Below are 13,413 nucleotides of genomic sequence, written 5' to 3' on the forward strand. Positions count from 1 at the left end.
TATTATTACTATTATTACAGTGGTATCTCGGGATGCGAACGGGATCCGTTCCGGAGCCCCGTTCACATCCTGAATAGAACGTAAGACGCGTTGGCACGTGCACGGGTCACGTTTTGCCACTTCCACCCATGCGCATGACATCATTTTGAGCATCTGCACATGCGCGAGTGGTGAAACCCGGAAGTAACATGCTCCGTTACTTCCAGGTTGCCGCGGAGCGCAACCCAAAAGCGCTCAACCTGAAGCACATTCAACCCGAGGTATGACTGTATTATGTTTATTATGTTTATTTATTTAATTTCTTTACCACCCTATACCCAAAAGTCTCAGGGCCGTTCACATAAAATATCAAATGCATAAAATCAAAACAAAAACCAACAACCCAATAAAAAACCCCCCAAAGAGCCACCATTTTTAAAAAGGGTATAGGATGTAGATCAGGCAAAGGCTTGGTTGAACAGGAACATTTTCGCCTGGCGCCTAAAGGTGTATAGTGAAGGCACCAGGCGAACTTCCCTGGGGAGAGCATTCCACAGACGGGGAGCCACTGCAGAGAAGGCCCCATCTGTGGCTTCCGGGTTGGCGCGAACAGCTAATGGCGGATTCCCTCCGAGCTCCGGAGGGAATTGGCTCCGCTGGGAACGGGTCTTGCCGCGATGGCGACGTGGAGACCCTCAAAAACCGCAGGCGCGGATGCCTGCGGACCTGGTGACTCGGTGGGCACCTTAAGCGCCCTCCCCGACCCACGAAGAGCCTTTTTAAAGGCTTCGGAGAGGGTACGGAGAGCGGCGTGGTGCTGGGAGTAGACCGCTATCCCAACGGAGCGAAGCCGTGTGCCATGGCTGAAGAGCGCTGACTTTTTTCCTTAAATTCGGACCTGAAAAGAAGCAACCCGTGAGTAGATTGGAATTCGGACTTTAAAATACTTATCTTTGAATTTGATACGACCGGGGGATGTGTCAAAGGGAAGTCCGCACCCCCCCTCCTGCAGAAGATTTAAAGCAATAGCAGGAGAACTAAGTTGGAGAGCCTACCCGTTTGGGGTGAGTTAAAAAGACATTAACTTTCACAATTTGATAAAAGAAGTTTTGAGCTGGAGTGTAAGAGTGGAATTTTAGAAGCCTTTCTTTTGTCGTGTGCAACCCCCCCTCCCAGGCCCGGGAGCGTCCTGCCTCTGAGCCTGCTGAAGAGGAAAGGAGTTTGACAGCTGTCAAAGCTGTCAAACGGGCAATTTAAAGTAAAAAAGCTTGCTACTTAAGATCTCCCTGGACTAAATGTGATACAATTGAATTAAAGTTGTTGGAAACAAAGAAACCAACGAGGCAGAGGACTGTTGGAAAAAGATTACTAAGTAACCAGATTCCCTCTAGGGGGAATTCTGAGATATTACAATGGCTGTGGATGGAAAGTTACTAGCTGAGATAGAAATAATGTTTTATCTTGTGGGAATTTTACAAGAGCCGAGTCTGGCTATGAACAAACAACTCATGACCTTGACCTCTGGAATAAGCAGCTCTGCTGAATGTACTGAGGACTTGAATGAGAAAGAATCTACAGCTGAATTGGAAGAGATATCTCAAGAATTGAAGGAGACTAAACAAGGAAAGGAGAAAGTACAGATGGAAAGTACCAACCAGAAGGCTACATTAGTGGAGTATAAGCAAGAAGACCTTTGGATCACATGGATTACAAATCTGCGAAAGATGCGAAAGATGAAGGAGGAGGCCCCTGGAGTACTTGGAATACAGGAACTTAAAATAAGAGGAAATATGACTGGGGCCTCCACTTTGAAGATGAAGGCTCCTCCGAAGGCTGGCGGTGGGGCGGAAAGCCCTTCTCCCCGCGCCAGCCTTCGGAAGGCTCCTCCGAAGGCTGGCGGTGGGGAGAAAAGCCCTTCTCCCCGCGCCAGCCTTCGGAAGGCTCCTCCGAAGGCTGGCGGTGGGGCGGAAAGCCCTTCTCCCCGCGCCAGCCTTCGGAAGGCTCCTCCGAAGGCTGGCGGTGGGGAGAAAAGCCCTTCTCCCCGCGCCAGCCTTCGGAAGGCTGCTCCGAAGGCTGGCGGTGGGGCGGAAAACCCTTCTCCCCATGCCAGCCTTCGGATGGCTGTCCTGAAGACTTGCGGTGGGAGGAGGGTTTTCCTTCCCACCGCCAACATTCAGAATGCTGTTCTGAATGTTTGCGGTGGGGAGGAAAAACCCTCCTCCCACCGCAAGCCCCGGGAACAGAGGAGAAGCGCTGCGCCCCTTCCCCTCTGTTCCCGTACCTGTCCTGAAGGCTTGCGGTGGGGAGAAAAGCCCTTCTCCGCACCGCCAGCCTGGCAAGCGGTTTCCATAGGAACGCATTAATTGATTTTCAATGCATTCCTATGGGAAACCGTGCTTCGCAAGACGAAAAACTCGCAAGAAGAAAAAACTTGCGGAACGAATTAATTTCGTCTTGCGAGGCACCACTGTATATTATTTATTTATTTATTTAAATAATATTTTTATTAAATTTTAACAAGAAAAAGGTTACAAAAAACAACAACAAAAAGACATAACAACAAGCAATAAAGACAGAAAAACACCAAAACCAAAAATTCCACATAAAAACAGGAACAAAAAAAGAAAAAGAAAAAAGAAAAATACAAATAAAAATCCCTCCCTTCAATTTCTACCATTCTTTTACTTATTTTCCTGACTTCCTCTCACCTCCCTCTTTGTATTCCATTTAAAAATTTATTCAGCAAATTCATACCCTCTTATCTTACCCTTAATTATATGTCCTCATACAATATTACTTCATATTTTCATTTATAATCAAACCATTCTTGCAAATTCTTATTTCACCTTATTACTCAGCCACTTCATTTTTTACATTAATTTCATTAATTTTATCTTATCCTCAAATCTCTAAAAATTCTAAATATTAGCCATATTTAACCTTTCTGCAAAAGAAAAGCCAGTTTCTTCCTTTCCAACATCTCTTTATATATATTTTTTTAATGCATCAAGGAAATACAGTGGTACCTCGGGTTACAGACGCTTCAGGTTACAGACTCCGCTAACCCAGAAATAGTACCTCGGGTTAAGAATTTTGCTTCACGATGAGAACAGAAATCGTGCGGTTGCAGCAGGAGGCCCCATTAGCTGAAGTGGTGCCTCAGGTTAAGAACAGTTTCAGCTTAAGAACGGAGCTCCGGAACGAATTAAGTACTTAACCAGAGGTACCACTGTATTGTGTTCTGTATTCCGTGTCCAATAATGTATCAATTTCTCAATTCTGCAGCTGAGCTCTGGTTCAGATGCAGTCCTGATGTTAGCCTGACAGCTTTATGCTCACATTCAGGGGTGTGGGTGTGTGAAAAGTGAGGCAGCGCCCTTGGGTGCCTTCTGCCGTTCTGGATCGCACTCTTTCCTACTTGCATTTCATATCCCCTGGGGAGAACCCCAGCCATTCCACTCCCCCACCCCCCGATGCCCCAGTGCCAGTTGTGCTGGCCAATTGCTGACGGCCAGCCTTTTGGATCAGAGCTGAGTCGCTAATATTATTTTGGGAGTGGAGGAAGCCTGCCTGCTGGGCAAACAAAAGCCAGCAAGTGTGAAAATACGAGCTGGTGACACGCTGCATCCTCTTGCTGGGCTTTCTTGTAAATATGTCACTGCGGAAGGAGGGAGGGGAAAGGAGTTGGCTGCAAGGAGGGCATCCGGCCAGGAAGTTCTGGCCCCTGGTGGAGCAAGCTGGCCGGTTGGTGCCAGGGGCCCGTGTTGGTCCTGGAAACGACGGGGCTGAGGTGGAGCTTGTTCCTGGATGCTCTTCGCTTCCATCTAACACATTGGCAGCACGTTTCTCTTCCTTTTTCAACTTGAGATCAAACACACAGAGAGAGCTCACTCCTGTGAGTGCCAATTTTCATTTTACAGTTGGGAAACTGAGGCTGGAACAGAATGGTTTTGTTTAGGGTCATATGGTGAAGTCACACATTTAAAGTACATTTAAAGTACAGTGGTACCTCAGGTTAGGAACTTAATTCATTCTGGAGGTCCGTTCTTAACCTGAAGCACCACTTTAGCTAATGGGGCCTCCTGCTGCCGCCGCATGATTTCTGTTCTCATTCTGCAGCAAAGTTCTTAACCCAAGGTACTACTTCCGGGTTAGCGGAGTCTGTAACCTGAAGCGTCTGTAACTTGAAGCGTCTGTAACCCGAGGTACCACTGTACATAGGTTTTAATGTGCATTAAAGTACACAGCCCCTTCCAAAGAATACTGGGAACTGTAGTTCACCTCCCCCCCCACACACAGAACCACAATTTCCAGCACCTGTCGGAAACTGCAGGATTATTTCGTGGGCAGGGTGTGTGCTGCCAATGCATACTGTGTATGCAGCCTGTGGCTTTCACCCAGCTTCTTTGAGATATGTCATAGAATCATAGAACAGTGGAATTGGAAGGGACCCCAAGGATCATCCAGTCCAGCCCCCTGCAGTGCAGGATTCGTGTCCCCACTGAACCACCCGCATAACTCCAGTGGCATAGCACAGGGGCAGTTGCCCTGGGTGCAAAATTGTTGGGGGTCCAAAATTTCACCCCCTGGTGCTTCCTCAATACAGCTGTTCGCTTCCGTTGCTGGGCTCTGTTGCAAACAGTTTCTCTGTGCAAACCAGGAAGTGACCTCTCCAGACAACGGATCTGCTCTGCTTTTCTCATCTCTGTGGCTGTGATCTCCTGGGCGATGCAGACACTGTTCTCTCCCTCCCTCCCACCCCTCCATCAAGCCCTGGGCACTGGCAACCTCTGCTACATCACTGGATAACTCCCTTTCAGACTAGACTGGCATTAGAAGGCTGCCAGTCTTGAGCTGTAGGGTTTGAGGGAGACTCCAGGGGTCCGAGTCTGCCCCATGCTTTGCATTTCTTCTTCGTCTCTTCCATCATCCTCCCACCACCCTGACTCTTCTCTAAATAGCCCTCTGGCTTCCTAGGTGCTATTTGGCTGCTGCTTCCCCGCATCACTCCTAAAAAATAGCACGCACAGCACAGGAATTTGCTGGGTCCTTGACAGAGTCGCCGCCTTTTCAGAAACATGGCCAACGCCAAGCGAAATAGGAAGCCGGCTGAGGCAGGAAGGGCGCAGAGCGCTCTGTTTGCAACTGCTGCCTTGGCTGGCTGGCTGGCAGCGCCGCCGAGTCCCTTTTGCAGAGACTGCCAGGACTTGCACCTCCAGTGGCTCCAGTTTGGGAGGAGCAGCTGCTTGCTAGGCCAACGGAGAGAGTGAGGCGACTCCCTGATGGGCCATCAGCAAAGACGGGATGAAGCGCCCTCCCAGATGTTCAGATTTGGGGTGGAGGAAGTGCCAGGAGGAGACAGGCGGGTCACATCTCAGAGGTCTGAAGGACTGCCAGCAGATCATCTTCATTCTAGATTGGCCTTTGGATAATAATTGCCACATTTCCAGAGTTGAACTAGTTAATCTGTGGAACTCCCTCCCACAAGAGGCAATGATGGCCACGAACTTGGATGGCTTTAAAAGAGGATTGGACACATTCATGGAGGGAAGGGCTATCAATGTCTACCAGCCACAAGGGCTATGTTCTACCTCCACAGTCAGAGTCAGCAATGCTCCATCTGGTACGCAGGATGAGACCCTCCCTGCCCACAGACCGTCTCACCAGAGTGGTGCATGCTCTGGTTATCTCCTGCTTGGACTACTGCCATGCACTCTATGTGGGGCTCCCTTTGAAGGTGACCTGGAAACTACAACTAATCCAGAATGCGGCAGCTAGACTGGGGACTGGGAGCGGCCGCCAAGACCACATAACACCGGTCTTGAAAGACCTACACTGGCTCCCAGGACATTTCCAAGCACAATTCAAAGTGTTGGTGCTGACCTTGAAAGCCCTAAACGGCCTCGGTCCAGTATACCTGAAGGCGCGTCTCCACCTCCATTGTTCTGCCCGGACACTGAGGTCCAGCACCGAGGGCCTTCTGGCGGTTCCCTCATTGCGAGAAGCAAAGCTACAGGGAACCAGGCAGAGGGCCTTCTCGGTGGTGGCGTCGGCCCTGTAGAACACCCTCCCACCAGATGCCAAAGAGATAGACAACTACCTGACATTTAGAAGACATCTGAAGGCAGCCCTGTTCAGGGAAGTTGTTAATGTGTGCTAGTTTAATGTATTTTTAATCTTTTTTGGAAGCCGCCCAGAGTGGCCGGGGAAACCCAGCCAGATGGGCAGGGTACAAATAATAAATTATTATTATTCTGTCTCCCAGTTGCTGGAAACCACAGAAGGAGAGAGGGCTCTTGTGGTCAAATCCTGTTTGCTGGCTTCCCTTTTGGAGCATCTGGTTGGCCTTGTGAGGACAGGACGCTGGACAAGATCAACCATTGGCCTCATCCAGCAGGCTCTTCTGATGTTCTTAGGTCCCAAGTAATCTTCAAGGGCAGTCCCATAGGGAGCATGTTGCAGTAGTCCAGTCTGGAAGTTTTCACCGTGGCCAATGAGAGAGAGCTATCGACGGCTACTAGCCATGATGGCTTTGCTCTGCCTCTGTGGTTGGAGTTCTCCACAGGTATCTCGTTGGCCATTGTGGGAAGAGGATACTGGGCTGGATGAAGCACCCCTGGGTGGCCAGATCTGGGATAGTGGAAGTGTCAGGAGAAGACAGACAGGTCAGGTCTCAGAGGTCTGATGTAAGAGCCAGCTGTTCTTATTCATTCTCGTCCATTCCTTGGGTAACAATTGCCGTGTTTCCGAAGTGTAATTGCCTTTGTGTGAGGCAATGAGTGTCATCTGTGCTCTGGATATTTTTAATGCTTCCAAATTTAGACTTCAGGAACAGTCACTTAATTTATAAACACAGCACTATCCTCCGATTGACTGCATAAGTGCATATTTGGCTTGCGACTGAGGCGTGATTTCTCAATAAATGTTTGCATTCAAGAACGGTTACTCATGCATCTGACTAAAGAGGAGACGCTCTGATTGCATACTGACCTGTGCCTGGGATCAAGTTTAGAAGATGAAAGTGCCGTCCCTTCTGAAGGTCCTAATGGCCTTGTTTGAATTTGTCCACGTGTTGCAAATCAAGTATCATTTCCCTCAAAAGGATTCCTCTACATCTTGAAATGTAAAATAAGGTTACCAGACGTCCCTGTTTCCCGGGGACAGTCCCCGGATTTACAGATTAGTCCCCATACAAAATCCATTGATGTTGAAAAGTGTCCCCTGATTCATTGAAAAATATCTGGTAACCTTAATGTAAAATGAGATCCTCAAGACAGAATTTGCCACCTTTTTTTTTTTACAGGCTCCACTAAAACTCTTGTTCAGACCCTAGTTCTGTCTAACTTGCATTGAGAACTATAACATTTTATTCCTTTGTCTTCTCCTTTCTCGGCTTAAAGTGAGCAGAGATTTGGCATCCTTCCTTTTGACTTTCGCACATTCAAGGGTCTTCCAGACTTTTTTTTTAAGCTGACAAACTAGAGTCATTTAAAATATCCTTGAGCAGTTCGTCGTTTTAATGATCACTCTGCTTTGCTTTTAAATGTTTTCCGTGTCGCTGTATACCACCCTAATATTTTACGAGAGAGTGCAGAAATACTTTTATAAATGAGATAGTAAAACCTTAAGTTGGCTGCAACCAGTGCGGTCCTTTGGGTGCAGGTGGGATATGCTGTCACAATCTCACCTCTGGCTGGAGAAGCCTGACCTGGCCACAGAAATCAATGATCAAGCCATGGTTTGACTGCTGCCATGTGCTCTGTGTGGCCCTTTAAAGTCCTCTTCAAAACTCATTGTATTGAAATATGGCTGCCTGAATCATGTGACACCCCCCCCCCCCACTGTTAAATACCACCAGTGCATTTCCGAGCTGAGATTGAACTGCTCACTTTAACTTCTTTAAATCCTTGAATGAGGATTTGAAGGAGCACCTACAGCCAATATTGTTTTGCTCATACATCAGGGATGGAAGTCTGAGCTGTTTGCCCCACTGCATCCCCACCCCCGCCAAAATCCACTCTTTAGTGCTAAATCGGAACAAACTGCAATCCACAGGAAACCCAATTGTCGTTTGTTCCAATTCAGTGCAAAACCGCAGTTTTTCCCGGGGGGAAGCGAAGAGGCAAATGGAGGTGTGGCTAAGCCCTGAATGGCGTATCACCATCCAATCGTAGAAATGTGGAGCTGGAAGGGAACCCAAAGGTCATCTGGTCCAACCTCCTGCAATACAGGAATCCCAGCCAAAGCGTCCTTTGTCTTCTTGTATGGACCACTGGAGACAAGATGGCTGCAGTTTTGCTCAGGAGAGGAGCAGATGGACAAAGCCCCAGAAAAGGCAGACTCCTCAGGCCTTCACACCAGCCCGATGGACAAGAGGTTGTGTTTGCTTACTGGATTTCCAGGAGGAGCAGAAAATCCGAATGAAATGTTAGCAAAGAGGAAGCAAGTGTGGTCTGACTGTTTTGATGACGGAGAGTATTGTGCGGAAGCAGCTGTGATGGCCTGGGACTCGGACTCAGAACCAGAGGAGATTCAGTCTGCACCAGATCCTTTGCCTCAGGCATCACCTGAACCAAGTCTGGGGCCTGATCCTGAAGAGTCCCAGTCTGCACAGGTTCCCCCACAACAAGCACCAGCTGGGCCGAGTCAGGGGCCTGATCCTGCCCTGGCTCCAGATGCGGGGATGACCTCCTTGCCTCCAGCTGGGCCATCACTTACAGCTGCTCCACTACCGGTTGGGTCAGGGGAGGCTGAGGCGGCCCCTGGGTCTAGTCACCCACCGATGTCTCCTGAGCTGCAGAGACTGAGGTCTGAGAGAAGGAGAGACCTGAGTACTCGCAGGAGGAGTGCTCGCCCTCGGGCGAGACAGGGAGGTGAGTCGGCAGGGGATCAGGACCGGCCATTACCCCACCAAAGATAAAAGGCTGTTGGACCCCGCCCCAGGTTGTGGGAGCAACATTGCTGTGTGCCAGATCCTGTACCTATCCTTGCCTGGTTTCCTGCCTCGTGTCCTGCCTTGGCCCTGTCGGACTGACTCCTAGCAGGACCTTCAGATTCTGGACCGGTCCTGTACTGTGTTTCACGGGTTACCCTCAGACCCAGCACAGCAGCAAAAAGACAGGCATGCTCAAATCAGCTACATCAATTCCACGACAAACCTTCACCCGGAAGCAGCACCCATCTTCTTGGTCTTTGTCCTGGTGGAGCACCCTCCTGGCTGTCGGCCAGAGAGCCAGTGGTGGTTTAAGACCTGGGAGAGACCAGAATTCAAATCCAATCCCCTTCCACGAAGCTCGCTAAGTGACCCTGAGCCAGTTGCAACTCCTCTGCCTAACCTACTTCACAGGGCTATTGTGGGGATTAAATGAGGATGGAATTCTTCATGCAGCACAAAGTTAACCTATGGAACTCCCTCCCACAAGAGGCAGTGATGGTCACCAACTTGGAGGGCTTCAAAAGAACATTAGACAGATCCATGGAGGAGGAGAGGGCTGTCAATGGCTCCTAGCCAGCATGGCTGTGCTCTCACAGTGAGAGGCAGCCATGATTCTGAATCCCAGTTGCTGGAAACCACAGGAGGCCAGAGGGTTCTTGTGATCAAATCAAGCTTGCAGATTTCCCATTGGGGCATTGGCTTGGCTGCTATGAAAACAGGATGCTAGACACCTTATCCCAGAAACTCCAGCGGGTGCAGAATGCCGCAGCGAGGCTCCTTACTGGGTCCTTGCCGCAGGATCACATTCACCTGGTGGTATACCACCTGCACTGGCTCCTGGTGGAGTACAGGATCAGGTTTAAAGTGCTGGTTTTGACCTTTAAAGCCCTATACGGCCTAGGACTCTCGTACCTACGGGACTCCTCTCCTGGTATGTCCCACAGAGGAACTTACGGTCTTCAAACAAAAACATCTTGGAGGTCCCGGGCCACAGGGAGGTTAGGCTGGCCTCAACCAGAGCCAGGGCTTTTTCGGCTGTGACTCCAATCTGGTGGAACGCTCTGTCACAAGAGACTAGGGCCCTGCGGGACTTGACATCTTTCCGCAGGGCCTGCAAGACGGAGCTGTTCCACCAGGCCTTTGGCCAGGGTACAGTCTGACCCCCTCCTTTGGCAATCCTCACAGAACTCTAGCCCAATGGTTGCCATTAATTTGATTTTGAATTGATCTTAGAATGAATTGATTTTAGAACACTGTGTTACTTTTATTGTTGTTAGCTGCTCTGAGCCCGGCTTCGGCTGGGGAGGGCGGGATATAAATAAAATTTTATTATTATTTTCTTATTTATTATTATTATTAAAGCCATCCAGGTTGGTGGGCACCACTGGCTCCTGCGGGAGGGAGTTCCATAGTTTAAAGAAGTCCTTTCTTGTATCTGAATCTTTCAACACTCAGCTTCCTTGGGCGCCCAAGAGTTTTAGAGCATGCCTTGCAGAATTTTATAAACCTCCACCCTCCTGCCTTTGCTCTAAAACACTGAGCAAACAGCTTACCTGAGAGACTCCCTGGACAAGGTGCTCAATTTGTTAACATAAGAACACGGGAAGAGCTCGCCTGATCAGGCCAATGGGCCTTCTGCTGTTGTACTTAAAACTCTGGGGGGGGGGAGGTGATTATTATTATTATTATTATTATTATTATTATTATTATGAATCACAAAGATATCTGCAGGTCTGCAATGACATCAACCCCACCATGTGGGAATCCCTTGCAGACGACCGCAGTACCTGGAGACAGACAGTCAGGTTGTGTATCACAGCAATGACCAGAGGAGGAATGAGCGCTGGGAGGAGCGCAGAGAGAAGGAACTCCCTGGTGCATCTGCAGCAGCACAACCGGGCGCCTTGCTCTGCCCCAGCTGCAATAAAACATGTCTCTCCTCTATTGGTCTCTGCAGCCACAGCAGGCACTGCTAGCTCCCAACAGCTTGACCTCACCCCAAAAGATGGACCCCTCTGTTGTCTCCCCAGGCCAATGCCTTGCCTATCCCACCTTGAGCTCCTTGGAGAAAGAAATGAGATATAAACAAAGAAATAAATTTGGAAGAAGCAGAGAAATGATGCCTGCAAGCTGCATTTTTCCTCCAGAATCTGATCTGCTTCCCCCAAACCTCCACTGGGCCCCCTCTCTCCACTCCCCCCCAATTTACTGCAGGAGCTGAATCAGCCCTCCTGCCCCCCTCCTTCTCAACAGCCCTGCCTCAAACAAGGCTCCTCTTTTATTATTTTTGGGGCCTCTGTTTTCCCCCTCCTGCCCCTCTCCTTTCTGCGCCTTCGCCATCTGGGTTCGATAGAAATGCGCGCACACACACACACGATTCCTCCCAGCAAAGCTTATTTTCCTCCATTTGGGGTTTTTCTTTTTTTTAGTGTATGTTTTCTGTAGCTCTAATTGGCTGGGGCTTGAACCCGCGCCAAGGCAAACGCACCTGAGGGAGTCTTGCTTTACAGGCCCCCTCGCGAGGGCCAGAAATTTGGCCTCTCTGACTGCTGGGGTGGGGCGGGAATCGTGACCGGGGGAAGGGGGAACTTTTGGCTGGGTCTTTGCTGACCGGGAAGGGAAGGGGGGTCACGCCAACAGCACAGTTGCCAGCCATGCCCCATGACAGCTGCCCTCTGTTGGCGGAGCCAGGAGCAAAGGCTTCCAGCCTTTGGAGCGGAGGGGGGAATAGATGCTGTGTCAGGCCTGCAACCACCTGTGAACTGTGTCCCCCTCCCTCTGCAAAAAGGGATCTGGACCACAGATGGGCCAACGGAGGATGCCAGGCACGTGGGCCGCATGTGCTACCCAGAAAGGAGTGGGTCCGCTTCCAGATTCTGAGTATTTTTGGGTCAGCTCAACCTCTGGAGTCCAAGTCTTCCATGCCGGGTCTTTCCCCCCTCATGTTCGTCTGTCAGAAGTATCACGTAGCGGGGAGAAATACAGGAGGAGTTGGGGGGGGGGGAAATGCTTAAGATCCCATTAACGAAAAAAACAGAGGCTTACTAATAATAATAATAATAATAATAATAATAATAATAATAATAATAATAATAATAATTTATTTATATCCTGCCCATCTGGCTGGGCTTCCAACAAAATATTAAAATACAGCAATGCATCAAACATTAAAAGCTTCCCTAAACAGGGCTGCCTTCAGATGTCTTCTAAATGTCAGGTAGTTGTTCTCTTTGACATCTGGTGGGAGGGCGTTCCACAGGGCGGGCGCCACTACCGAGAAGGCCCTCTGCCTGGTTCCCTGTTGCTTTGCTTCTCGCAATGAGGGAACTGCCAGAAGACCCTTGGTGCTGGACCTCAATGTCCGGGCAGACTGATGGGGGTAGAGACACTCCTTCAGGTATACTGGGCTGAGGCCGTTTAGGGCTTTAAAGATCAGCACCAACACTTTGAATTGTGCTTGGAAACGTACTGGGAATCAATGTAGGTCTTTCAAGACCGGTGTTATGTGGTCTTGGCGGCCGCTCCCAGTCACCAGTCTGGCTGCCGGATTAGTTAGAACTAGCTGGATTAGTTGTAGTTTCCGGGTCACCTTCAAAGGTAGCCCCACGTATAGCGCATTGCAGTAGTCCAAGTGGGAGATAACCAGAGCATGCACCACTCTGGTGAGGCAGTCCGCAGGCAGACTGGGCCTTTTAGGAAAGGAAATACTGAAATCGAAGAAAAAAATTTACTTACATGCGACCACCGCAGCTAGGATAGTAATAGCGTCTAAATGGAAAACTAAAGAACTACTTACCATGGAGGAATGGATTCTCGAATTAAATGAATATTTAAAATTGGCTAAATTAGCAGCATCCATACGGCAGCAGTCAAATCAAAAACTGAAAAACGAATGGCAATGCTTTGATGGTTATATGACAAAATATTGTTCTAAAAGAGACATGCTAATATGCTTAAAGAATGTAAATGCATCGAAACAATAAATTATCAATGGCATATGGATGTATGTAGAGAAAATAAAAACAATCAGAATGCAATGATAAGGGTGAAATTGATTCTAGAGAAGACGAGTAGCGGTGGAGGGAAGTTAAACAGGGTGGTGGGTTTATTTTATTTTGTTTATGTTTTTTCTCTTTCTTTTTTGGATATTGTATAATGATTTAATATATAATGATTTAATGTTTCTTTTCTGTTATGTATTATTTCTCTTTTTTTAATTAAATTGTATGACGGAAAATCTAAATAAAAAGAAAAAAGAAGAAGTATCACATAGTGAGGCTTTAGAAGCCAGATGTGCACAACCACCAGTCAAGGTTCAGGAGTCGGTCCTGCCTTGTGGTTTCTCCTCCTCAGAGGTTTCCATAAAGGCACAATCTCTCCTAAGAGTATTTCTGGGGTTTTGGAGCCTAGCAGCTCCTTGGGACTCCTTGATACCTGTTCCACATTTGTAAGAACTTGATCGTTTAGAGTTAATTTTAGTTAGTTAGTTAGTTATTAGA

General features: G+C 48.6%; 1 protein-coding gene across 2 annotated transcripts in view; it reads left to right on the forward strand.

Annotated features, from left to right (window-relative positions):
- IL11RA (interleukin 11 receptor subunit alpha) overlaps positions 1 to 13,413 on the forward strand; it is a 148,421-nt gene that overhangs the window by 56,663 nt on the left and 78,345 nt on the right. Inside the window, exon 1 of one of the 2 annotated variants that reach the window (XR_014012879.1) lies at positions 174 to 260. The exons of the other annotated variant lie outside the window; for it this stretch is intronic. The gene's annotated coding sequence lies outside the window, so the exon portion shown is untranslated. Of the gene's footprint in view, positions 1 to 173; positions 261 to 13,413 lie in introns of those variants that run through there. 2 annotated transcript variants of the gene reach the window in all.

The sequence above is a fragment of the Podarcis bocagei genome (genome assembly GCF_964188305.1).
Source record: "Podarcis bocagei genome assembly, chromosome: 11".
NCBI classification, from domain to species: domain Eukaryota; kingdom Metazoa; phylum Chordata; class Lepidosauria; order Squamata; family Lacertidae; genus Podarcis; species Podarcis bocagei.